Source organism: Pelophylax lessonae, assembly GCF_965119305.1.
Source record: "Pelophylax lessonae genome assembly, chromosome: 9".
NCBI classification, from domain to species: domain Eukaryota; kingdom Metazoa; phylum Chordata; class Amphibia; order Anura; family Ranidae; genus Pelophylax; species Pelophylax lessonae.
Window position 1 is genome coordinate 261,240,803 of NC_138776.1, and position 26,430 is coordinate 261,267,232.

Sequence of the window (26,430 nt, forward strand, 5' to 3'; positions counted from 1 at the left end):
TTGAAGTCAATAGGGGGCGTTTTTATATTTTTTGCATCGAAGTCAATAGGGAGCGTTTGAGCATTGAAGTCAACTGGACACGATTCTGCATTGAACGGCTTGTATACACATGAATCCAAATACAACCCCACAAACTGTATTCAAATAAAGTATTTAAAACGAACACATGTGAGTGCGTATCTTCTTTGAATCTTCCGACAGCAACTCTGTTTGAGGGCCAGATGGCCCACTTTTATTGACCACTTTCCGCCCGCACTATACCCGAAAGATGGCTACAGTGCGGGCTTCCGGTGCCGGGAGGGTGTCTATGGACGTCCTCCCATGATCGCGCGCCCGTGCGGTGGAGCACTTTGTGACTGTCGAATCCTTCGGACTCAGCTAATCCGAGAACAGGGTAAGGGGCCAACCACATGATGGCCCTTTACCACGTGATTAGCTGTCAGCCAATGACAGTTGATCATGGAAGTAAACAGAAGCCGGTTATCGGCTTTTTTTTCTCCTCACACTGACAGTATGGGGAGAAAGGAAGAAAGCCGGTAACCGGCTTCTGTTACAGGGACATTGGTCCCACAGTCTGGTTTTAACACTTTTCTCCTGAAACCCCGACACAGAGATGGTGCCGCCATAAGGCAGCACAGGCAGCCGACTTCGGGCACCAAGCTGGGGGGCAAAAACGGTAAAATGTCCCTTCGCCATGGCTGGATTAATGTAGGGGCTCAGGGAGCTGCAGGGCACTGCATGAAAGCCTGGTTGTGGAGGGGCCTGGTCCGGTGAGAGCAGGTTCAAAGAACGGGACAGCGAAGGCCGCAAGATGACATCCCGGCTCCAGCTGCCATTACCACAGTGTGAGAGGGCGGCCCAGGGAACAGAGGCTGCCGGAAAGGAGAGCAGAGAGGGTGGGGCAAGCACCGATAGCCCAGGAGGGAAAAGACCTCTGAAGATGCGGGCACAGCATCCCCGGCACCTGCCAAAGCCTGGAACCCCTAGACTCCTTCAACTTCCTCTCTGCTCCCAGGCCGAAGGACAGGCTGACCAGGGGACCAGAGAAAAAGGACAGGCGGGAGGAGCAGGCAGTCAGGGACCGCTTCACCTCACAGAGATCCGCTGCAGAGCACTTCCATGACCACGAAAATGGGTTCTGCCTGCTCCTGACATGGAAGGTACTATACTGATCATTACACACACCTTCCCGCAGACAGGGACTGGGGCAAAAGAGGGGCTGCAGACAGAGTAGGGGTCTCTCTCTCTCACCCCCCCCCTCAGTCACTCCTCTTTCTGTTGCCGCTCTCTCACCCCCACTCTCTTTCATCCCTCTCTTTGTCGCCTCTCTCTCTCTGTCCCTTCTCTCTCACCCCTTTCTCTGTCGCCACTCCTCTCTCTCTCTCTCTGACCCCTTCTCTCTCACCCCCCACTCTCTGTCACCCTCTCTCTCTCGGTTAGCCCCCTCTCTCTCTGTCACCCCCCCCCCTTCACCAGACTCAAATCTATTGGGGTCTGTAAGGGGGGGGGGCACTGATATAAGGGGACTCTGAGTTAAGGGGGGTGGACTATAAGGGAGGGAGGGAGGGTACTAATATAAAGGGACTGACCAACCATTAGATCAGTAGTCAGCACCACCCATTAAAGACCCCCATTATATCAGAGTCACCTTATATCTATATATACCCCTCCCCCTTACAGACCCCATTTAGATTAGAGTCCCTTTATATACTGTAAGCACCCTCCCTTACAGACCCCCCATTAGATCAGAGTTCCCTTATATCAGTGCCCCCCCCCCCCCTTACAAATATTTCCATTAGATTAAAGCACAGTGAAAAGTGTCTGGTATTGATGTGGTTGTTGGGCTTTTACCAATACAACTTAAATAGAAAAAATGGTAAAAAGTTAATTTGGGTGCACTGCTGAATGACACCCAACATCATTCAACCCACTGAGCCCAGGCTGGGAAAGGTACAACCCTTGGAAGTACGTCATCATGGGCTTTTGTTATACCTGTGCAGAATGGCGTTTTTACATCAATACATAAATTCTGCGCTGTGTGCAGGAATGAGGACCACCAAATGCACAGTGTGCACCACTAAAGTGTTCGGATTTGGCTTGAATAACAGGGTGGCAACCCTCGTCTCATCTGACCAGAGCACCTTCTTCCACATGTTTGCTGTGCCCCCCACACGGCTTCTCACAAACTGCAAACAGGACTTCTTATGGCTTTCTTTCACCAATGACTTTCTTCTTCTCACTCTTCCATAAAGGACAGATTTGTGGAGCGCACGACTAATAGTTGTCCTGTGGACAGATTCTCCCACCTGAGCTGTGGATCTCTGCAGCTCCTCCGGAGTTACCATGGGCCTCTAGGCTGCTTCTCTGATGAATGTTCTCCTTGCCCGGCCGGTCAGTTTAGGTGGACGGCCATGTCTTGGTAGGGTTGCAGTTGTGTCATACTCTTTCCATTTTTGGATGATGGATTGAACAGCGCTCCGTGAGATGTTCAAAGCTTGGGATATTTTTTTATAACCTAACCCTGCTCCGCAACTTTATCCCTGACCTGTCTGGTGCGTTCCTTGGCCTTCATTATGCTTTTTGTTCAGTAAGGTTTTCTAACAAACCTCTGAGGGCTTCACAGAACAGCTGTATTTATACTGAGATTACATTCCACACAGGTGGACTCGATTTAGAAATTAGGCAGTTAGTTGGTTCCTCTATATTTTAGTTAGGGATATGAGAGTAAAGGGGGCTGAATACAAATGTCCCCCCCCCCCCACACACACACACACTTTTCACAGATTTATTTGTATAATTTAACATTTTCCTTCCACTTCACAATTATGTGCTACTTTGTGCCGGTCTATCACATAAAATCCCAATAAAGTACATTTACATTTTTGGTTGTAACATGACAAAATGTAGAAAATTTCAAGGGGTGTGAATACTTTTTCAAGGCACTGTAAGTATAATATGCAAGTAAAATAATGCATGCAACATGAAGGAAGAATGCACTATGGGGAAGTGCTCTAATTTCCAAACAAAGGAAGCAATTTTTTTTCTTGTTGCCCACAAGGTGGCAGTCTGACTTATCGTTAGTGGAACGCAAGGAAAGAAAGTGACGTCAGGTAGTGAAAGGAAGTTCAGGGTCAGAGGTGAGTCGGGAGGAAGTAGAGAGGAGACATTGCTGGAACTGGCAGCAGAGGTAATAAGATATTATTTTATATTTACACCCAGTAACCCCCCCTCCTCCCTGTCATGTTCCGTCCTCTTTCTCCATAGTCACTGTGACGTCTGCTATGGTTGATATTCCACGTTCTTTTTTAATATAGAACCATTTACCCAAATGTCCATCCAGAGCCTCTGGTTTATAGACCGGATACATCCTAAATATAGAACCATTTATCCAACTGTCCATCCAGAGCCTCTGGTTTATAGACCGGATACATCCTAAATATAGAGCCATTTATCCAACTGTCCATCCAGAGCCTCTGGTTTATAGACCGGATGCATCCTAAATATAGAACCATTTATCCAACTGTCCATCCAGAGCCTCTGGTTTATAGACCGGATACATCCTAAATATAGAACCATTTATCCAACTGTCAATCCAGAGCCTCTGGTTTATAGACCGGATACACCCTAAATATAGAACCATTTATCCAACTGTCCATCCAGAGCCTCTGGTTTATAGACCAGATACATCCTAAATATAGAACCATTTATCCAACTGTCCATCCAGAGCCTCTGGTTTATAGACCAGATACATCCTAAATATAGAACCATTTATCCAACTGTCCATCCAGAGCCTCTGGTTTATAGACCAGATACATCCTAAATATAGAACTATTTATTCAACTGTCCATCCAGAGCCTCTGGTTTATAGACCGGATACATCTTAAATATAGAACCATTTACCCAACTGTCCATCCAGAGTCTCTGGTTTATAGACCGGACACAGAGTCCTCAATATCCTCTTCCTTTGCAGCTACACTAAGTAATACTAAACAGGAAGTGCTGTGTATTAGAGCTGCACGATTCTGGATAAAATGAGAACCCCGCTTCATTTGCTTAGAATAAAGATCAAGATTCTCGGCGTAACATCATCTTTTACATTATACAAAAAAATTGGCTAACTTTACTGTTTTTAGTTTTTCTTTAAATTCTTTGAAGTGTATTTTCTCCCAAAAAATTGAGTTTGAAAGGCTGCTGTGGAAATACAGTGTGACATAAAATATTGCAACGACCGCCATTTTATTCTCCAGGGTCTCTGCTTAAAAAAAAAAAAATATATATATATAATGTTTGGGGGTTCTAAGTAATTTTCTAGCAAAAAATACTGTCAGAAAAAGGATAAGTGGTTAAATTGACCTCATTTGCAAACCAAAGTTCATCCCTTTGATGTGTAAATGAAAAGAAAAATACAATTTCTGTTTTTATCTCTCTGTCAGCGCTGAGCAATGTTGTTGATAAACATTGGCAGTTACTTTTTGATGTCACATGACATCACTCTTATCTCTATTAATAAAACACAGACCTGAGCGGAGAGGTGAGGAGGATTCTGGGAGGTCACATGACATCACTCTTATCTCTATTAATAAAATATAGACTTGCTCTAGATCTGGGAATAATTCTGGTAGTGTCCTAACATCACAGTTTTTTATTATAGAGACTCCTGTATAGTTTGGTGGCCAGGTTGCTTTTAAGGTGCCTCTCTCCCTGACAACAAAAAAAAAAGACAATAGGAAGAAACAAGAACGTTCTAGAAGTCACCAAGAAGATCACTGAACTGCTGACGGGAGACGTGAGCGGTGCCGGGAATTCTGGGACATTATCCAGTAACAGACAAGGGATGTGTCTGGATGGTGACTGTATCATTGTGTGTGTCAGGTTCCTATAAGGTGTCAGGATGTCACTGTCTATTTCTCCATGGAGGAGTGGGAGTATTTAGAAGGACACAAGGATCTCTACAAGGACGTCATGATGGAGAATCAGCCGCCCCTCACATCACCGGGTAAGAGGAGACTTTATTGTAAAGGAGAGAGCAGTACGGAGGATCCACCTAGATCCCCCATCATCTGATAAACACATAGAAACAATGTATTCAGTCAGTGTGTGTGTTTCCTACAGATGGATTAAGTAATGGGAACCCACCAGAGAGATGTCCCCATCCTCTGTATTCCCGGGATTCCACACAGGAAGATCACACCATCCCTCATCATCATCAGGTAGATAGAATGGAGCACTTAGAACATTAAAGAGATTCTAATCTTTTTTTAAGATAACATTCTTCAATGTACTCTCTTGATAATAATAATTTTTACAGACATTATTTTCAATAATTTTTGGGGTTTAGGGAAAAGATCTGATTGATATAAAAGCTGAGATAAAAGAAGAGGAAGAAGAAGAGACGTATGTGATGGGAGATCAGCAGCCTACTGAGAAGGTGGAGATGACTATGGAAAATAACCCGGAGCAATCTTCACTAGATATCGGCACAGGTAATGAAAATTGAGGCTGAAATAGTTCACATTTTCATTTTTATGAAAATATGAGGTATGGCGTTTGACCAAAAGTTTATGGGAATTAGCAGACTTTCACATCATCCAGTAAGATGAGATTGAATTATAAATGGAAAGACACCAAAGTGGGGAAGATGGTTTAATTAGTAAAAGTCACCATATCTATAACAAGCTAAAGCAAAAGGGGACATCACTTCTTGATTTGTCCCACACAGTGACTGGAGCAGCATCATTTCCAGTGATTACAGAACTGCAAGTCCCAGTAGTGCTTATTGGTACATGGCAGTGATAAATCTACAGCTTCTAGTAAGTACTTACAGGGGCCAGTAAGGTACGCACTACGCATTATTCCCCCCCAAAGCTGTTTCTTTCCATATTGAACACCATATGAAAGGTCCATCTCCATTCCTCAATATAACGTCCTGTTCCCAACAAATGAGGAGGAGATACTGTACACCATATGAAAGGTCCATCTCCATTCCTCAATATAACGTCATGTTCCCAACAAATGAGGAGGAGATACTGTACACCATATGAAAGGTCCATCTCCATAAAAATGCTTTTGTTAATCAAATATTTATTTCTAACAGATGGACATGACGATGAAAGGTCCTTCTCCTGTCCTCAATATAATGTCATGTTCCCAACAAATGAGGAGGAGATACTGTACACCATATGAAAGGTCCATCTCCATTCCTCAATATAATGTCATGTTCCCAACTAATGAGGAGGAGATACTGTACACCATATGAAAGGTCCATCTCCATTCCTCAATATAATGTCATGTTCCCAACAAATGAGGAGGAGATACTGTACACCATATGAAAGGTCCTTCTCCTTTCGGCAATATAATGTCATGTTCCCAACCAATGAGGTGGAGATACTGTACACCATATGAAAGGTCCTTCTCCGTTCCTCAATATAATGTCATGTCCCCAACAAATGGGGAGGAGATACTGTACACTATATGAAAGGTCCATCTCCATTCCTCAACATAACGTCATGTTCTCAACAAATGATGAGGAGATACTGTACACCATATGAAAGGTCCATCTCCGTTCCTCAATATAATGTCATGTTCCCAACCAATGAGGTGGAGATACTGTACACTATATGAAAGGCCCATCTGCATTCCTACAAATGAGGAGGAGATACAAGACACCAAATGATAGGTCCATCTCCATTCCTCAATATAATGTCATGTCCCCAACAAATGGGGAGGAGATACAAGACACCAAATGATAGGTCCATCTCCATTCCTCAATATCATTTCATGTTCCCAACAAATGATGAGGAGATACTGTACACCATATGAAAGGTCCATCTCCGTTCCTCAATATAATGTCATGTTCCCAACCAATGAGGTGGAGATACTGTACACCATATGAAGGGTCCATCTCCATTCCTCAATATAACGTCATGTTCCCAACAAATGAGGAGGAGATACTGTACACTATATGAAAGGTCCATCTCCATTCCTCAATATAATGTCATGTTCCCAACAAATGAGTAGGAGATACTGTACACCATATGAAAGGTCCATCTCCATTCTTCAATATAATGTCATGTTCCCAACAGATGAGGAGGAGATACTGTACACCATATGAAAGGTCCATCTCCATTCCTCAATATAACGTCATGTTCTAACAAATGAGGAGGAGATACTGTACACCATATGAAAGGTCCATCTCCATTCTTCAATATAACGTCATGTCCCCAACAAATGGGGAGGAGATACTGTACACCATATGAAAGGTCCTTCTCCTTTCGGCAATATAATGTCATGTTCCCAACCAATGAGGTGGAGATACTGTACACTATATGAAAGGTCCATCTCCATTCCTCAATATAACGTCATGTTCCCAACAAATGAGGAGGAGATACTGTACACTATATGAAAGGTCCATCTCCATCCCTCAATATAACGTCATGTTCTAACAAATGAGGAGGAGATACTGTACACCATATGAAAGGTCCATCTCCATTCCTCAATATAACATTATTTCCAGCAAATAGTGAGGATTCCTCACCATAACAATGTCATCAATACACAAACACTGTTAATCATTGTCACACATTTTGGGTGTGTATTAAGCTTTATCTGCTTTGTATTTCTACTTGGGTGCTACAATAGACTCTATTTCCTTGCCAGAGCCCTGGGGAACTGTTGACTTAAAGACCAATATAGGTGACACTTAAATGTAAAACTTAAATATTGACAATTAACATTTTCTAAAAATTGTTTTCCAACAGATGGACGTTATATCAATATTACCTCAGAAAGACATCTTTTACTATCTCAAGATTATGTGGAAGATAATGGCATCACACACTATTCTCCAGAAGTGAATCCCATCACCCAAAATATACATCACAGACCTTCCCCTTTGGAGAGATCAATGGATTCCTCCATCCCCAAGGAGTCCTCCGATAAATCTCATCCTGTGACTTCAGAAATCCACCTGAGATCTCACAGTGCTGACAGATCAACAGATCCATCTAATTCCCAGGAATCTTCTTTATGTCCCGAAGGAGTTCACACAGAGGAGAGTTCATTTTCATGTTTGGTGTGTGGGAAATGTTTCACAGAAAACAGAGACCTCCTTATACACCACAGAATACACACAGAAGAGCGGCCTTTCTCATGCTCACAGTGCGGGAAAAGTTTCAGTAAGAAAAAAGTACTTGTTATGCACCAGAGAATTCACACGGGTGAGCGACCTTTCTCATGTTCTGAGTGCGGGAAAGCTTTCGCTCGGAAAGAAAAACTTCATAAACATCAGAGGATTCACACAGGTGAGCGTCCCTATGAATGTTCAGAGTGCGGGAAATGTTACACTCAGAAAGTAGACCTTCTTAGACACCTGAGAACTCACACGGGTGAGCGTCCCTTTTTATGTACAGATTGCGGGAAAAGTTTTACTCAAAAAGGAAGTCTACTTACACACCAGAAAATTCACACGGGTGAACGTCCTTATTCATGTTCAGAGTGCGGGAAATCTTGCACGCAGAAAGCAGATCTTCTCAGACACCAGAAAATTCACACAGGTGAGCGTCCTTTTTCTTGTGTAGAGTGCAGGAAAAGTTTTCTTTTTAAAGGACAACTTCTTCAGCACCAGAGAACTCATACTGGTGAGCGCCCTTTTTCCTGTTCAGAGTGTGGGAAATGTTTCTCCCATGGAGAAGACCTTCGTAGACACCAGAGAATTCACACGGGTGATCGTCCTTATTCATGCTCGGAGTGTGGAAAAGGTTTTATTCAGAAAGGAAACCTTCTTAGGCACCAGAGAATTCACACAGGTGAGCGTCCTTATGCATGTTCTGAGTGTGAGAAAAGTTTCACTGAGAAAGGAAACCTTCTTATACACCAGAGAATTCACATTGGCGAGCGTCCTTTCCCATGCTCAGAGTGCGGGAAATGTTTCACTATGAAGCAACAGTTTCTTAAACACCAGAGAATTCACACCGGTGAGCGACCTTTCCCATGTTCCGAGTGCGGGAAATGCTACACTCAGAAAGTAGATCTTCTTAGACACCTGAGAATTCACACAGGTGAACGTCCTTTTTTATGTTCAGATTGTGGGAAGAGTTTCACTCAAAAAGGAAGTCTTCATACTCACCAGAAAATTCACACGGGCGAGCGTCCTTATTCATGTTCAGAGTGCGGGCAATGTTTCACTATGAAGCAACACTTTCTTAAACACCAGAGAATTCACACGGGTGAGCGACCTTTCTCGTGTCCAGAGTGCGGGAAATGTTTCAGTGAGAAAGAAAACCTTATTATTCACCAGAGAATTCACACAGGTGAGCGTCCTTTCTCATGCCAAGAGTGTGGGAAATGTTTCACTATGAAGCAAAACTTTCTTAGACACCAGAGAATTCATACAGGTGAGCGTCCTTTTTTATGCTCAGATTGTGGAAAAAGTTTCACTCAAAAAGGAAGTCTTCTTACACACCAGAAAATTCACATGAGTGAACGTGCTTAGTCATGTTCAGAGTGCGGGCAATGTTGCAATCAGACCTTCAGCAGACCTGTTGAGCTTATTTTATTTTACTGTCTAGAGTGTGAAAAATGTTTTGGTCAGACCTTAAAAACCAACAGATAATTCACACAGGAGAATGTTGTTTGTCATGTTGAGAGTGTGGGAAATGTTTTACTAACAAGTGTGACCTTAACAGGTGAAGAGCCACAAAGGCAAAGAAGAAAGGAGAAAAGAGAAATCAGATATTAGAGCATTCTTTTTTGTGTTTAGCGTGTGGGAAACTTTTGTCGAGGAAGCAAATCTTTGTAAACATCAGAGAATTCATACATGTGAACATCCTTTTTCATTTCAGAGTAAGGAAAACTATGAAATGTGAAATTAGAACGTTGATACCGATGATATAAAATCCAGTGACAGATCACATCTTATTTTAATAATTAAAAAATAAATCAGAGAAAGAGGGAGTCACTCGTTCACTGCACACACACCTTAGTGCTTAGAGATCCCGGACGAGCCCCCTCATGTAGTGCACCTCTATAGGAGCTGCAGTATAAAAGATTATCGCAGTTGGGATAACCCAGAAACAGAGTCCAGAGATCTTACCACCAGTGAGATATAGGGAACTGCTAGGTCGTTTAGTTCTCTGGCATCTATCAAATACTTTTGCATGGTGTGACCATGTGTTAAAAAAATTTATTTTTCTAAACTCTGTTTTTGGGAAGCTCAGATTTGATTTTATTCTGTAACATTTACTATACTTTGGCAGCAGAACAAGCAGATGGTTCACTTTTCTTTTTTTCTGATTAAACAATTGTGATGATCAAATAAAATGTTAATATTATTTTCATAATTTACCGAATAAATAAATGAATGTGTATGTATTTTGTAAACTAGTTGCAGAAAAGCTCAATGTAATAAAATGCAGAAACTTACAGTAGCCAATCAGAATTTATCCTTCACCAATGAAACATTTGGTTGGATGCTGCTCATTGTCGATCTTTATTTTGCTTTATGGAAGATGGTGGCTTGTCGTTGGTCCAATGAAAAATTATGAATTTTACTTATTTATTTTCACATCAGTGATTTGTTTTATTGCGCATTAATACATTTTTTTGATTTTGTTAAATAAACAAGAAACCTCTATACTTATATTTTGGTCTGAGTCCTCTTTTTCTTTTTACAAATATGTTACTTCCATCTTCATTACTACAGCATGAGGAATTCCCCTCCCTCCCTCCCTGGGGTGCTTCAGGGTTTCTACTGCGATACCGCGGCAGAAGACATGATAGGTGCATGTCTCTTAATGGGACCGCACATATTTGAACCCATATAGTATGTCCAACATCCAAGCAAAGCTTCCACTTGCCTCAGAGCTCCTCCCCTTCAGACCATTAAAAGACCTTGGCTCTCTCCCTGGATTTCCCTGCCTGTCACCTGCCCCTATTCCTGGCTTGTGTTCTAGTTCTTTACCACCACCGTCTTCCAGTTTCCTTTCCTGTCTATGCCGCTCACACCAGGATTGTCCCATGTGCATCCACTTCTGCCAGTGCGGGATAGTCTCCAAATGTTGGAACATTGAGAATCTAGGGGCTGCAACCTGGGATAAGCATATAGCTAGGTCGCAACCTCCGTGAGGGGGTCTCTGGTGACCATAAAGCATGATGTGGATTCATAAAAATCGCACTCAATTCAAATGTAACTTTTGGCCCACCACTTTTGTACCGATTGCTCCAAGCAAGCCTTTATGCTTTTACTTCCTTTAGGTAAAGTCTTGGAATGGGTCTTTCCACTGTGAAGACATCAGGACCTCCAAGCTCACCTGCTTCCTGGACACATTTTACAAGTCTTTTGATGAGTCCTAAGAGAAATACTGCTGCTAGCAAACTCCTTTGGTTTTGTCCGGAGGGTATGACCATAGGCCAAAATTCAGTCCAATTTCACACCTTGAAACAAGGTTGAACAACAAAGCCCTTACCACTACTTGCTGGCAGGGATTTTCTGAATGCATAAAGGATGAACTGGCCAGAAGATCCATCCCTAATACCCTGGATGGATCAGGCCATCGAAAGATCTGGACTACCTTGCCCTTCTTCTGGCCATATAACCCCCATTTTCTGAAAGGCTCAAACCTTCTCCATCTTCCACCACTTAAACTACAGAAAAAAATCTATGCAACTAGGTAGAACACTCCTCGAACTGCACACAACACCACAATCTGGGGTTATGCCTCTACTGTGGCCACCAGTTTAAAAACTGCCTTGTCTTTTTAAGAAACTCTCTGGTCTAGTTCATCCACATAGAGGTGGTCTAGGCTTGCTACCTATCACGGTTCGCTTTCCTGGTGTTACCTTACCCTTTTTTATTGTGAGGACCTGAACTCCTATCAGCTCCCCACATTAATTAATTCTGGGAACTTCATCAAACAGTCCTTGGCTTCTGAGTTGGACACTCACTAGGCCTCCCTGGCAACCCCTCTCTGTGTCGACAGCTCAAATTTGCCCAAAAGTCCCCTTCATCCATAACTTTGCCCAAAAAAGTGTTGCATCAAGAAGAGATCTACTTTCTATATGTGTATATATTGACTGTTGAGTTATATAATGCAAGTGAAATAATGTAAGCAACACAAAGGAAAAATGCACTGTATGCAAGAGGTCCAACTATTCAAAAACAACAAGGGTTGCAAATTTTTTATTGACCACAAGATGGCAGTCCAACATTTCGTAAATGGAACGCACTCATAGGAAGCCCTGGATGAGATGTGAGTTGGGATGAAGTAGAGAGGGGACATTGCTGAAACTGGCAGCAGAGGAGGTAATGAGATAATATTTTATATTACATTCAGTAATAGATCCAGTAAAGATCTATATAGAGGAATCAGGACCTCCTTCCCCCCCGTTGGTGATCCCTCCAGCTGGTGATCCCTCTAGTGATATAAAGATCTATATAGAGGAATCAGGACCTCCTTCCTCCCACTGGTGATCCCTCCTCCCACTGGTGATCCCTCTAGTGATATAAAGATCTATATAGAGGAATCAGGACCTCCTTCCTCCCGCTGGTGATCCCTCCTCCCGCTGGTGATCCCTCCTCCCGCTGGTGATCCCTCTAGTGATATAAAGATCTAGGAATCAGGACCTCGTTCTACCACTGGTGACGCCTCTCGTGATATAAAGATTTATATGGAGGAATCAGGACCTCCTTCCCCCAGCCGGGGACCACTCTAGTGATATAAAGATCTATTATATCTAACACCTCCTCCCTTCAACTGGGGTCCCGTCTAGTGATATAACGATCTATATAGAGGAATCAAGACCTCCTTCCTCTTGTTGGTGATCCCTCTAGTGATATAAAGATCTATATAGAGGAATCAGGACCTCCTTCCTCCTGCTGGTGACCCCTCCAGTGATATAAAGATCTACATAGAGGAATCAGGACCTCCTTCCTCCTGCTGGGGATCCCTCTAGTGATATAACGATCTATGTAGAGGAAGCAGGACCTCCTTCCTCCTGCTGGTGATTCCTCTAGTGATATAAAGATCTATATAAAGGAACCTGGTATCTGAAAATGCAGCTGGAAAAGTAAATACACAAAAGATGTGGCTCTCCACAAATTTAGCCCCAGGTGAAAGTTTTTTTCACTGAATTGGAGCAGGTATGTGACAAAAAAGACACTTATTTGGGACATTTAATTGTGTATGTATGTGTGTTTATACAGTAGATGTCTATATTTTTTATTTCAGGTATTTATATAGTGCTGTTAATTTATGCAGTGCTTTACATATACATTGTACATTCAGTCCCTGCCCTCAAGGCGCTTACAATCTAAGGTCCCTAACTCATATACATACACAGTAGGGCCAATTTTTTTTTATACAGGATCCAATTATCCAACCAGCATGTCTTTGGAGTGTGGGAGGAAACTGGAGTACCTGGAGGAAACCCATGCAGGCACAGGGAGAACATGCAAACTCCAGGCAGGTAGTGTTGTGGTTGGGATTTGAACCACTGACTCTCTTGCTGTTGGGTGAAAGTGCTAACCACTACACCACTGTGCTGCCCCAATATATGTATGTATACATTGGGGTTGAATTACTAAGACTGGAAAGTGCAAAATCACGTGCAGCTGTGCATGATAGCCAATCAGTTTCTATTTTTTTTTTTCTTTTTTGTGAAAGCTTAGTTGAACAAGCAGAAGTTAGAAGCTAATTGGCTACCATTCAGAGCTGCGCCAGATTTTGCACTCTCCCGGTTTTAGTAAATTAATTCAATACTGTTTACTTATTTTTTAGTTTCACAAAATGTTAACGTTAATCATTGCAAGTATAGCATGCAAGTGAAATTGTGTATATTGCATGAAGGAAGAACGCACCACAGCGATGAGGTCCAAGTTTCGAGAAAAAAAAAAGGAAGCTGCAGTTTTTTTTACTGTCTACGAGGTGGCAATTTCACCTATGGCCAGTGGTAAACACAGACAGGAAGTGATGTCACGCTGAAACAGGAAGTTCCGGGTCAGAGGTGATTTGGGAGGAAGTAGAGAGGAGACATTGCTGGAACTGGCAGCAGAGGAGGTAATAAGATATTATTTTATATTTACACCCAATAACCCCCCCCCCCTCCCGTCATGTTCCGTCCTCTTCCTCCATAGTCACTGTGATGACATATGCACAAATATCCAACTGTCCATCCAGAGCCTCTGGTTTATAGGCCGGATACATCCTAAATATAGAACCATTTATCCAACTGTCCATCCAGAGCCTCTGGTTTATAGACCGGATACATCCTAAATATAGAACCATTTATTCAACTGTCCATCCAGAGCCTCTGGTTTATAGACCGGATACATCCTAAATATAGAACCATTTATCCAACTGTCCATCCAGAGCCTCTGGTTTATAGACCGGATACATCCTAAATATAGAACCATTTATCCAACTGTCCATTCAGAGCCTCTGGTTTATAGACCGGATACGTCCTAAATATAGAACCATTTATCCAACTGTCCATCCAGAGCCTCTGGTTTATAGACCGGATACATCCTAAATATGGAACCATTTATTCTAGATTGTAAGCTCTAACGAGCAGGGTCCTCCAATTCCTCCTGTATTGAATTGTATTGTAACTGAATTGTCTTTCCTCATATAGTAAAGCGCTGCGCAAACTGTTGGCGCTATATAAATCCTGTATAATAATAATAATAATACAGTAATTCCTAAATATAGAGCCATTTATCCAGCTGTTTAAGCTGGTCGAATGTTAATGGGTTTTCAGAGTCTATAGATCTTCAGAGTCTGTTTGGATAGAGTGGGGGTGGTTAAAACCTTTGTTGAGTTTTTATTTCTGTCTGGGCCCCTATTGGGCAGATTACTTCAATTTATTACCTGCCTACAGAAAGGGGCATTCCGCACTGACCACCTCAATGAGGATGGAAAAGGACCAGTTTCAAATGGAGGAGAGGATATTAGACCTCACCCTGGAGATCATCTACCTGCTGACCGGAGAGGTGAGGAGGATTCTGGGAGGTCACATGACAACACTCTTATCTCTATTAATAAAACACAGACCTGACCCGAGAGGTGAGGGGGATTTTGGGAGGTCACATGACATCACTTTTATTTGAATTAATAGAACAGACGATCTGAATAAGAAAAAAATCTGGTAGTGTCATGACATCATTATTGGCCTTTTTTTTTTTAGATACTGACAACTTTAAAGTCTAGTGGCCAGGTGACCATTAAGGTGCCTCCACCACTTTCCCTGACAGTTGAGAGAAACAAGAAGCTTCTTGAAGTCACCAACGAGATCACTGAGCTGCTGACAGGAGAGGTGAGCGGTGCCGGGAATTCTGGGACATTATCCAGTAACAGACAAGGGATGTGTCTGGATGGTGACTGTATCATTGTGTGTGTCAGGTTCCTATAAGGTGTCAGGATGTCACTGTCTATTTCTCCATGGAGGAGTGGGAGTATTTAGAAGGACACAAGGATCTCTACAAGGACGTCATGATGGAGAATCAGCCGCCCCTCACATCACCGGGTAAGAGGAGACTTTATTGTAAAGGAGAGAGCAGTACGGAGGGTCCACCTAGATCCCCCATCATCTGATAAACACATAGAAACAATGTATTCAGTCAGTGTGTGTGTTTCCTACAGATGGATCCAGTAATGGGAACCCACCAGAGAGATGTCCCCGTCCTCTGTATTCCCGGGATTCCACACAGGAAGATCACACCATCCCTCACCATCATCAGGTAGGTGGGACTGAGCATTTAGACCTAACAATGTATTCCAAGCTTTGAGAGTAGGTAGGTGGACCTGGGTGCCTAGAACTTCAGAGTGATTCCAGAACTTTGTGAGATGATAATCTTCAATGTAGTATCTTGTTAATAATACTTCCTTCTCACTAACATGAATTTCAATTATTTTTGGGGTTTAGAGTGCAGACCTGATTCATATAAAAACTGAGATAAAAGAGGAAGAAGAAGAGACGTATGTGATGGGTGATCAGCAGCCTATGGAGAAGGTGGAGATGACTATGAAAAATAAACCTGGGCAATCTGCTCTTGATATCGGCACAGGTAATGAACATTGAGGGCTGAAAAAGTTGTAATTTTCCTTCTCTAAATATGAGGTATGGAAACTGACCAAAAGCTCTTGAGAATTAGTAGACTAATATAAAACCACATAAAGCTCCTCCTTCCCTTTACTATCTTCTCATTAATATACTTACTATCTGTTAGTACTCTTCGGAGTCTCCTCCAGCTGCTCACCAGGACGGAAAGTTAACAGTCGCATCACTGCAAAAAAATAAAGGTATCTTTATAGCGATTTATTAAAGATAACCATCATAGTGTTACAACGCAATATTATAGGTATAATTTGGGATGTTGTAAATCCACTTCCCACACATGTTACGTCATATGACGTCCTCCAGTTGAAGTGGTTTTACTGGGATGATGCCTCCACCTGACATTTCCCTCTTCAGCAGAAGTGATTAGAGTGGCTGTGTGTCGTGTGATCATTGTCATGTATTTTTTGTATATGTAATAACCAAGTTTTTAGCATGTTTTACCACTTGCAGACCACCTGCTGTATATATACTGCGGCAGGCTGGCTCAGCTGCGCCAATTGCCGTACCCGATTTTAATCAATCTGACACTCCACATTTTCGAGGAGACTATGAAGTAGGCTCTTTTCAACGCGATCAGCGGTGTCCAATCACAGCTGATCACATCATAATCAGGAAGTGTCAGTTATAGGCTTTTTCCTCTGTTTGTTCTGACAGGGCACGAGTAGAGGAGAGTTGATAAGCTGCTCTCCAGATGGGGGGGGGGGGGGTTTGTGTTGAAAATCAGCGCATTGATTATCAGAACAGACCCATCAGCGTTGCCCACAAGTGTCCACCTAGAGTGTCAATCAGTAATGCCTGTCAGTGCCTCCTCATTAGTGTTGCCTATTAGTGCCATCAATCAGTGCCGCCTATCAGTGCGATATATTGGTGCCTCTTCATCAGAGCCGCCTCATCAGTGCTGCCTATCAGTGCCACCTCATCAGTGCCTATCAGTGCCACCTCATCAGTGCCCGTCAGTGCTACCTCATCAGTGCCGCCTATCAGTGCTGCATATCAGGCCCCTTTCACACTTGTGCGACTTGTCCTACGACTTGGGACTGCAAAGTCGCATGACAAGTCGTACTCCTTGATTTCCAATGAGTACCGTTGATTTCTGTACCAAGTCGCAATGACTTCAAAGTAGTCCCTGCACTACTTTGGGCCGATTTTAATGCATTTTGAGGTCCATAGACATGGGCATTGCTTCAAGTCAAGGCAAAATTGCGGTAAAATTTAGGTCGCTTAAGTGTGAAAGGGCCCTTAGTGCCTCATCATCAGTGCCCATTAGTGCCCTGTGAGTGCAAAGTATCAGTGCAGCCTCATCAGTAGCAGTCAGTGCCACCTATCAGTGCCTGTCAGTGAAGCAGAAAATGTACTTATTTACCAGATTTTATAACCGAAATGAAGAAAAAACATTTTTTTTTCAAAATTTTCGGTCTTTTTATTATTATTTTTATTATTTATTTAGAAAAATAATTTTTTTGTTTAGCAAAAAAATAAAAACCCCAGTGGTGATCAAATACCACCAAAAGAAAGCTCTGAGATTTGTGGGGAAAAAATAGTAAAAATGTCAAATGGGTACAGTGTTGCATGACCGCGCAATTGTCATTCAAAGGCCTCTTGCACATTGCAGCTTAAAAAACTTTTTTTTTTACAGAGCTAAAATAGAGCCCATTCATTGTAATGTGCCTATGCACACAGGCGCGTAAACGAGCGCCGTGCATTCTTCAGTAAAAACAAAATAGAAAAATCTGCATTTTTGGTCAGTAATTTACGCCTCATGCGCGCAAATATGCGCGATTGCGCAGAAATGTGCGCAAATGGCCATTTACATAATGCACAAAACAAGAACAAGAGAATACGATTCTGCGCATGCGCGCAAACGCATATGCGCGAAAATATGCATAAATACATTAAAAAAAAAAAAAAAAACGATAAAAAAGTAGATGCTCAAATAGGAGTATCGTGTGCAAGAGGCCTAAGTGTGAGAGCGCTGAAAGCTGAAAAATGGGGTAAAAGTGCCCGGTATTGAAGTGGGATAAATATAAGACATGAAATATGTTATCTAAAACCTGTTTTCCAACAGATGGACGCTATTTCGGGAATATTTCCGAAGGACATCTTTTATTGTCTGGACTTAAATTGGAAGATAATGGCATCGTAGAACATTTTCCGGGAATGAATCCCGTTACTCACAGTCCTTACCCTTTGGAGCGATCAATGGATCCTTCTAAGTCTGAAGGATCTTCTGATGGGTCACATACTGTTCCTTCAGATATGCTTCTGAGGTCTCGGAGTACAACTACATCCATGGATCCCTCAAATCCTGAGGAATCATATGCTGTAACTCCAGATATACATTTGAGATCTCAGAGTATGGATACATCAATGGATCCCTCAAATCCCGGGAAATCATCTGCTCAATCACATACTGTTACTCCAGATATGGATCTAGAACCTCAACGTATGGATACATCAACAGATCCTTTGAATCCAGAGAAATCTTCTGTTACATCACTTACTGTTACTCCAAAAAAACATCTGAGATCTCAGAATACAGATAGACCAACAGATCCATCCCAACCCATGACATCATCAGATAATTCCCATCCAGATACAGATCCAAGATCTCAGAGTGTGGAGAGGTCAACCCATCCATCTAAACCCAAGGAATCTTCCATAAGCCATGAAGCAGTTCACTCAGGCAAGAGTTTAATGTCGTGTTTGGGTTGCGGGAAAACGTTCACAATGCAATCCGAACTTCTTTTACATCTTCGATCCCACACCAGCGTGACCTATACTTGTTCAGAGTGCGGGAAACCTTTCAGCGAGAAAAGCGAACTCCGCTCTCATCAGAAAATCCACACAAGGGAGAAAGCTTCTTCTCACGCAGGCGAGAGTCCAATGTCGTGTTTGGGGTGTGGCAAATCTTTCACGACGAGACCCGAACTTCTTGCACATCTCAGGTCCCACACCAAAGTGACCTACACTTGTTCAGAGTGCGGGAAAACTTTCACAGAGAAGAGCGAGCTTCTTACGCACCAGAAAAGTCACAATCCTTATTCGTGTACTGAGTGCGGGAAATCTTTCACTCTGAAAGGAGATTTTACCAGACATCAGAGAGTTCACACGGGCGAGCGCCCTTTTTCTTGTACAGAGTGTGGGAAAAGTTTTACTCAAAAAGCAAACCTTGTTATACACCAGAGAATTCACACGGGCGAGCGCCCTTTTAAATGTTCAGAGTGCGCAAAATGTTTTCCCGACAAGGGAAAACTTACGGCACACCAGAGAGTTCACACAGGTGAGCGGCCTCATTCGTGTTTGGAGTGCGGGAAGTGCTTCGACCAGAAAGGGAAACTTATTAGACACCAGAGAAGTCACACGGGAGAACGGCCTTATTCATGTTCAGAGTGCGGGAAATGTTTTACACTTAAAAGTAATCTAAATACACATCAGAAGACTCACGCCCGTTGAGTATGTTGACCAATGTCCTATGACCTATAACAGGTTGAAACGGCTTCATCCATATGACAACCGTCTGATAAAAAAATAAAATAAAATAAAAAAATTTGTATATATAATTTAATATATATAATTTTTTTTTTTTTTTTTTAATAGATTTTAAAAGGGGTCCGCCTCTTAAAAAGTGATATTCTTGGAGACTCGAATGGTGAGACCTACTGGTGAGATACAGAGCATCCGGAAAGTATTCACAGCGCTTCACTTTTTCCACATTTTATTATGTTACAACCTTATTGGAAAATGGAATAAATTCATTATTTTCCTCAAAATTCTACAAACAATCCCCCATAAAGACAACGTGAAAGAAGTTTGTTTGAATTCTTTGGAAGTTTATTAAAAATAAAAAAGGAAAAAATCCCATGTACATAAGTATTCACACCCTTTGCCATGACACTCAACATTGATCTCAGGTGCATCGTTTTTATACAGATCATCCTTGAGATGTTTCTACAACTTGATTGGAGTCCCCCTGTGGTAAATTCAGTTGACTGGTCATGATTCTGAAGCATACACCTGTCTATAGAAGGTCCCACAGTTACCAGTGCATGTCAGAGCACAAACCAAGCCATGAAGTCCAAGGAATTGTCTGTAGACCTCCAAGACAGGATTGTATGGAGGCACAGATCTGGGGAAGGGTACAGAAACATTTCCGCAGCATTGAAGATCCCAATGAGCACAGTGACCTCCATCATCCATAAATGAAAGGAGTTTGGAACCACCAGGACTCTTCCTAGAGTGGACCGACCGGCCAAACTGAGCGCTCGGGGGAGAAGGGCCTTAGTCAGGGAGGTGACCAAGAACCCGATGGTCACTCTGACAGAGCTCCAGCGTTTCTCTGTGGAGAGAGGAGAACCTTCCAGAAGAACAACCATCTCTGCAGCACTCCACCAATCAGGCCTGTATGGTAGAGTGGCCAGAAAGAAGCCACTTCTCAGTCAAAGGCACATGACAGCCCGTCTGGAGTTTACCAAAAGGCACCTAAAGGACTCTCAGACCATGAGAAACAAAATTCTCTGGTCTGATGAAACAAATATTGAACTCTTTGACCTGAATGGCAAGCATCATGTCTGGAGGAAACCAGGCACTGCTCATCACCTGGCCAATACCATCCCTACAGTGAAGCATGGTGGTGGCAGCATCATGCTGTGGGGATGTTTTTCAGCGGCATGAACTGGGAGACTAGTCAGGATTGAGGGAAAGATGAATGCAGCAATGTACAGAGACATCCTTGATAAAAACCTGCTCCAGAGCACTCTGGACCTCAGACTGGGGTGAAGGTTCAGCTTTCAACAGGACAACGACCCTAAGCACACAGCTAAGATAACAAAGGGGTGACTACGGGAAAACTCTGTGAACATCCTTAAGTGGCCCAGCCAGAGCCCAGACGTGAATCCGATTGAAAATCTCAGGAGAGATCTGAAAATGACTGTGCACCTACACCCCCCATCCAACCTGATGGAGCCTGAGAGGTCCTGCAAAGACGATTGGGAGAAACTGCCCAAAAATAGGTGTGCCAAGCTTGTAGCATCATACTCAAAAAGACTTGAGGCTGTAATTGATGCCAAAGGAGCTTCACCAAAGTATTGAGCAAAGGCTTTTAATACTTATGTACATGGGATTTTTATAGTTTTTTATTTTTAATAAATGGGCAAAGATTTCAAACAAACTTCTCTCACGTTGTCATTATGGGGGATGGTTTATAGAACTTTGAAGAAAATAGAGAATTTATTCAATTTTGGAATAAGGCTGTAATATAACAAAATGTGGAACAAGTGAAGCACTGTGAATACTTTCCGGATGCACTGTATGTAGTAGGGATGGATGGTTTCACTCTCTGGCATCTTCTAATACTGAACTCTTTTCAATGGATTGAATATCTGACGTTGAAGATGTTCAAATAAAGGAATCAAATTTTTCAACTCTCGAACGTTCAGAGATTTTGAGCTCTGATGCCTGCAACTCTTCAGTGAATAGGGCAGGCTGTCTATTGTAAGCCAATGTCTAACTTGATTTTTACAGTTATGTTGAATAGATGTGCTCATATTATTTCCTGAAAAATGTTCATCTGTATCCAGCCTACCAGGATGCGAACGGGATCATTAAAAAATGAAATAGCATCCAATCAAAATTTGTCTTTTACTAATCTACACTATATTACCAAAAGTATTGGGACGCCTGCCTTTACACGCACATGAAATTTAATGGCATTCCAGTCGTAGTCCGTAGGGTTCAATATTGGGTTGGCCCACCCTTTGCAGCTATAACAGCTTCAACTCTTCCGGGAAGGCTGTCCACAAGGTTTGGGAGTGTGTCTATGGGAATGTTTGACCATTCTTCCAGAAGTGCATTTGTGAGGTCAGGCAATGGTCAAACATTCCCATAGAGCAAGGGTGTCCAAACTTTTTTCAAAGAGGGGCAGACTTGATGAAGTGAACATAAGTGAAGGCCAACCATTTTGCTTGACAATAAAGCAGGCCAGGTTCCCCCTCCCAATATAGATCCCCTTAGAGCAGGCCAGGGTCCCCCTCCCATTATAGATCCCCTTAGAGCAGGCCAGGGTCCACCGACCATTATAGATCCCCTTAGAGCAGGCCAGGGTCCCCCTCCTAATATAGATCCCTTTAAAGTAGGCCAGGGTCCCCCTCCCATTATAGATCCCCTTAGACCAGACCAGGCCATGTCCCTCCCCATAGAAAAGATCTGATCCATAGTGAGTACTATAGTGAGTGACTCTGTCTTGACTTCAAGACAGTTATCTTCTTACTTCGAGAGAGGGGGGGGAGAGATTGGCGCAAACGGACTGAGCGGGTTGCTGCAATAGTCTATGATGTGGGCAAATGGTAAAAGTCCAGTGAGATTGCTTGTACACTTTGCTGGCTGCCGGCTTGTAGAGGGTGAAGCAACCCTGTATAAATCCAAAGAGAGAGAGAGAGGGCCAAGCGCCGATCTAAGTGTAGCACTATAGGCAATTTATTGGACACACAAGAAGAATCTTATTCACAAAGGATGTATAAAAGCAGGCATCTTAAAAGCAGTGGGGGGTCTCTGAAGTCACATCCAGGGTGGGCTGTCCGGTCAGGCTGTAGCGCTGATGCTGTAGAGGGTAAGCGGCGATCTCCTGTTGCGAGGCAGGGGACGTGCTGATCCTCAGCGGTGGTGATGCAGCGTGGACCCGCCGGTCGGATTGCCGTGACGTCACTTCCGAGACACCAGGGAGATAGAACGGCGATGCGTTGCGGAGCTCCGCTCCTTCTTCAGGCCGTCCATCTTCTTACTTTGCCTATCTTAGACTGTTGTCTCGAACCCTCCATTCTCCAAGAATTTATTCCTCCAGACTCAAAACCCTCCCTCCCTCCAGTTCTACCCCCGTGCTTTGGCGGCGGCGCTGCAGTGCACAGTCAACTAGTGAGTCTACTCTTCAGTCTCAGTCCCTCACCCAGCCAGGGCCCAGAGATCACTCTGCATTCCGCAGCCATGCAGTTGCATGTCTCTCGCCGCCACCACTCCACTTGTGGGCGGCGCCGGCCAGATAAAGCCGAGCAGGGGCGGACCGGGACTTGGGAGTGGCCTGAGCCACCGAGGGAGGCCAGAGGCGGCGAGGCCCCGTCCCCGAGCCATCGCATCGGTGCGGGGATGTGACGAGTCTCAGAGAGACATTGAGAAAAGTCAGCGATGTACCTGGGGCCGTATTAAACTAAATCAACTGGCTTGCGGGCCAGACTTTGGAAATGACTGCCAAAGACACACTCCTAAACCTTGTGGACAGCCTTTCCAGAAGAGTTGAAACTGTTATAGCTGCAAAGGGTGGGCCAACTCAATATTGAACCCTACGGACTAAGACTGGGATGCCATTACAGTGCATGTGTGTGTAAAGGCAGGCGTCCCAATATAGGGTATCTTTTGCATGGTTGCTATTGGCTGTTTTAAATTGTCCTATCTTTTGCTTTATTGAAGAAGTTGGCTTGTCATTGGTCGACTCATTGTATAATTATTAAATAAAATCTATATTCGATTTTTTTTACTTTATTTAAGCAAAAATTTATTTAGAGTAAGACCTGGTTTCACTATGTGTATCATAACAAACACAATTGGGGTTGTCCAATTTCCATTTGGTCTTCAAGTGATTTTCTCTCTCTCATCCGTCTACTTTGACATACCACTTTTGGGTGACCCACAATAGAAGACCACTTAGAAGAAGAGGACCACCACCAAACAAGTTCACAGTCTAAGGTAAGGAAGAGAAGTATATTAGGTTCAGGGAAAAAGAAGATGCCTCTCTGAAGTTCCATCCCACTTTTCCCTTCACCAAACTGGAAACATTTTGTGAAATCTTGTCCGACAAAGACGAGCTATTGGGGCCATTCTCATATCTGAAGGACAAAAATGTTTTAGGTGAAAGTCAAGACTCAACCAGCACTGCGTCAGTTGGAAGTCAAATCAACACCTGAGGTAAAGATAAGAATGTTTGAATACCAAAGGGACCTTCTTGGGGTTCTTACACATGGGCTGGCTGAACCCATTCAGCCTAATTCCCGGCGTATTTCCTCCACCCAGATGTACACTCACTGGCCACTTTATTAGGTTCACCTGTTCAATTACTTTGTAACACAAATTGCTAATCAGCCAATCACGTGGCAGCAACTAAATTCATTTAGGCACCTAGACGTAGTGAGGAAGACTTGCTGAAGTTTAAACAGAGTATCAGAATGGGGGAGAAAGGGGATTTAAGCGACTTTGAACGTGGCATGGTTGTTGGTGCCAGACGGGCTGGTCTGAGTATTTCAAATACTGATGACCTACTGGGATTTTCACACACAACCATATCTCGGATTTACAGAGAATGGTGGGAAAAAGAAAATATCCAGTGAGCGGCAGTTGTGTGGAGGAAAATGCCTTGTTGATGTCAGAGATCAGAGGAGAATGGGCAGACTGGTTCCAGATGATAGAAAGGCAAGAGTAACTCAAATAACCACTCGTTACAACCAAAGTATGCAGAATACTATCTCTGAACACACAACAAATAGAACCTTGAAGCAGATGGCCTACAGCAGCAGAAGACCACACCGGGTGCCACTCTTGTCAGCTAATAACAGGAAACTGAGGCTAAAATTCGCACAGACTCACCAAAATCGGACACTAGAAGATTGGAAAAACGTTACCTGATCTGATGTGTCTCGACTTTAGCTGCGACATTCAGATGGTAGGGTCAGAGTTTGGCGTAAACAACATTATAGTATGGATCCATCCTGCCCTGTATCAACGGTTAAGGCTGGTGGTGGGGGTGTAATAGTGTGGGGGATATTTTCTAAGATGCATTCTTAAATGCACAGAATATATTAACATTTAAAAGGAATAACACCAGATATTGTTGACCCTGGGAACATCTGATTTCTTTAGGGAGTCAGAAACAACCCCCCCCCCCACCACATCCCTAATGAAGCAAATGGGACCATGCTTCACAGGTTTCCGAACATGCAGGTTTTGGATTTGCTTATTTGTTTTTTTTTGTTGGTTGAACTTGATGGGCTGCCTTTTTTTCAACCTATGTAAATAGGGGGTTGGGTGTGTTGGATGCTGAGAGAGGTGAAGTGTAGGTGCATTGGGTGGTCAGAGAAAGAGTTGGTAAAAGAAGAGGGATGCAGGTGAGGTGGTGAAAGAAGGGAGTTGCAGGTGCACTGTTTGGGGAGAGAAGGGGGAGATGCAGTGGCTGGTAAAAGAAGGGGGTGCAGGTGTGGTGGTAAGAGAAGTGGTCTGTAGGTGTTAAGAGATGGGGGGTGCAGGGGTGTTAAGAGAAGATGGGTGAAGGTATGTAGGAAAAGGGGGGTACAGATGCAGTGGATGGTGAGAAAAGGAGGGTAAAGGTGCAGTAAGCAGCAAGAGAAGAGGGCTCCAGGTGTGATGAGTGAAGGAGAGGTGTAGGTGGAGTGGTGAGAGAAGGGGGATGCAGGTGTGGTGGGTGGTGAGAGAAAGAGGATGCAGGGGTAGTGGGTCTTGGAAGAACAGGTGGTCCAGGTGTGATGAGAGAAGGTGGGGTGCAGGAGTGGTGGGAAAGGGGGTGCAGGGGTACAATGGTGGCGAGGGAGGGTTTGCAGGAGCAGTAGGCAGCGAGAGCGGGGGGATTCAGATATATTGGGTGTTGCAAAGAAAAACAGGGGGGGGGGCAGGTACAATGGTGGGTGAGAGAGGGTTTATACGCACAGCAGGCGGCAAAAGGGGGCTTCAGGTGTGGTGGGTGTTGCAAAAAGGAGGTGCGCAGGTGCAGTGGTGGTGAGAGAAGGGGTTGTAGGCAGCAAGAGAAGGAGGTTTCAGGTGTGATGAGAGAAGGGGAGGTTGCAGGTGCAGTGGGTGGTGAAAAAAGGGGGGATGCAGGTGCAGTGATGGTGAGAGAGGGATTGCAGGTGCAGTAGGCGGTGGGAGAATGGAGCTTTAGGTGTGAAGAGAGAAGGGTAAGGGTAGGGGGAGAGGGTGGAAGGTGAGAGAAGGGGGGGTGCAGGTGGTGGAAGATAGGGGGGTTGCCAGCCAATCTGGGAGGTGTCCGAGTGTGCACTTATTATGGGGTTCATGATTCTTAAGATCAGGAGATCCTGGGTTTTTTGTTTTTGCTTGCAGGTCTTGAACATGTCAGTTGATACAACAGAAGCTTCAGTAACGGAAAACATGACTTAAGATCCATTCTAAGAGCATGTTTCCTCTCTCCATCCGAAATTCCAACCCATCACTGGAGCCATCTTCCTCTCCAAGAGCTTAGACCTCCCTGTTGCCCACTACTGGAGTCGTCTTCCTTCCCAATAGCTTAGACCTCCCTATTGTTCACCACTG

The 26,430-nt window shown here is 43.6% G+C and overlaps 1 protein-coding gene across 1 annotated transcript in view; it reads left to right on the forward strand.

Moving 5' to 3' along the window:
- The window catches only part of LOC309564419 (uncharacterized protein), a gene marked incomplete at its 3' end in the record, with an annotated part of 909,898 nt that overhangs the window by 735,055 nt on the left and 148,413 nt on the right, over nucleotides 1–26,430 (forward strand).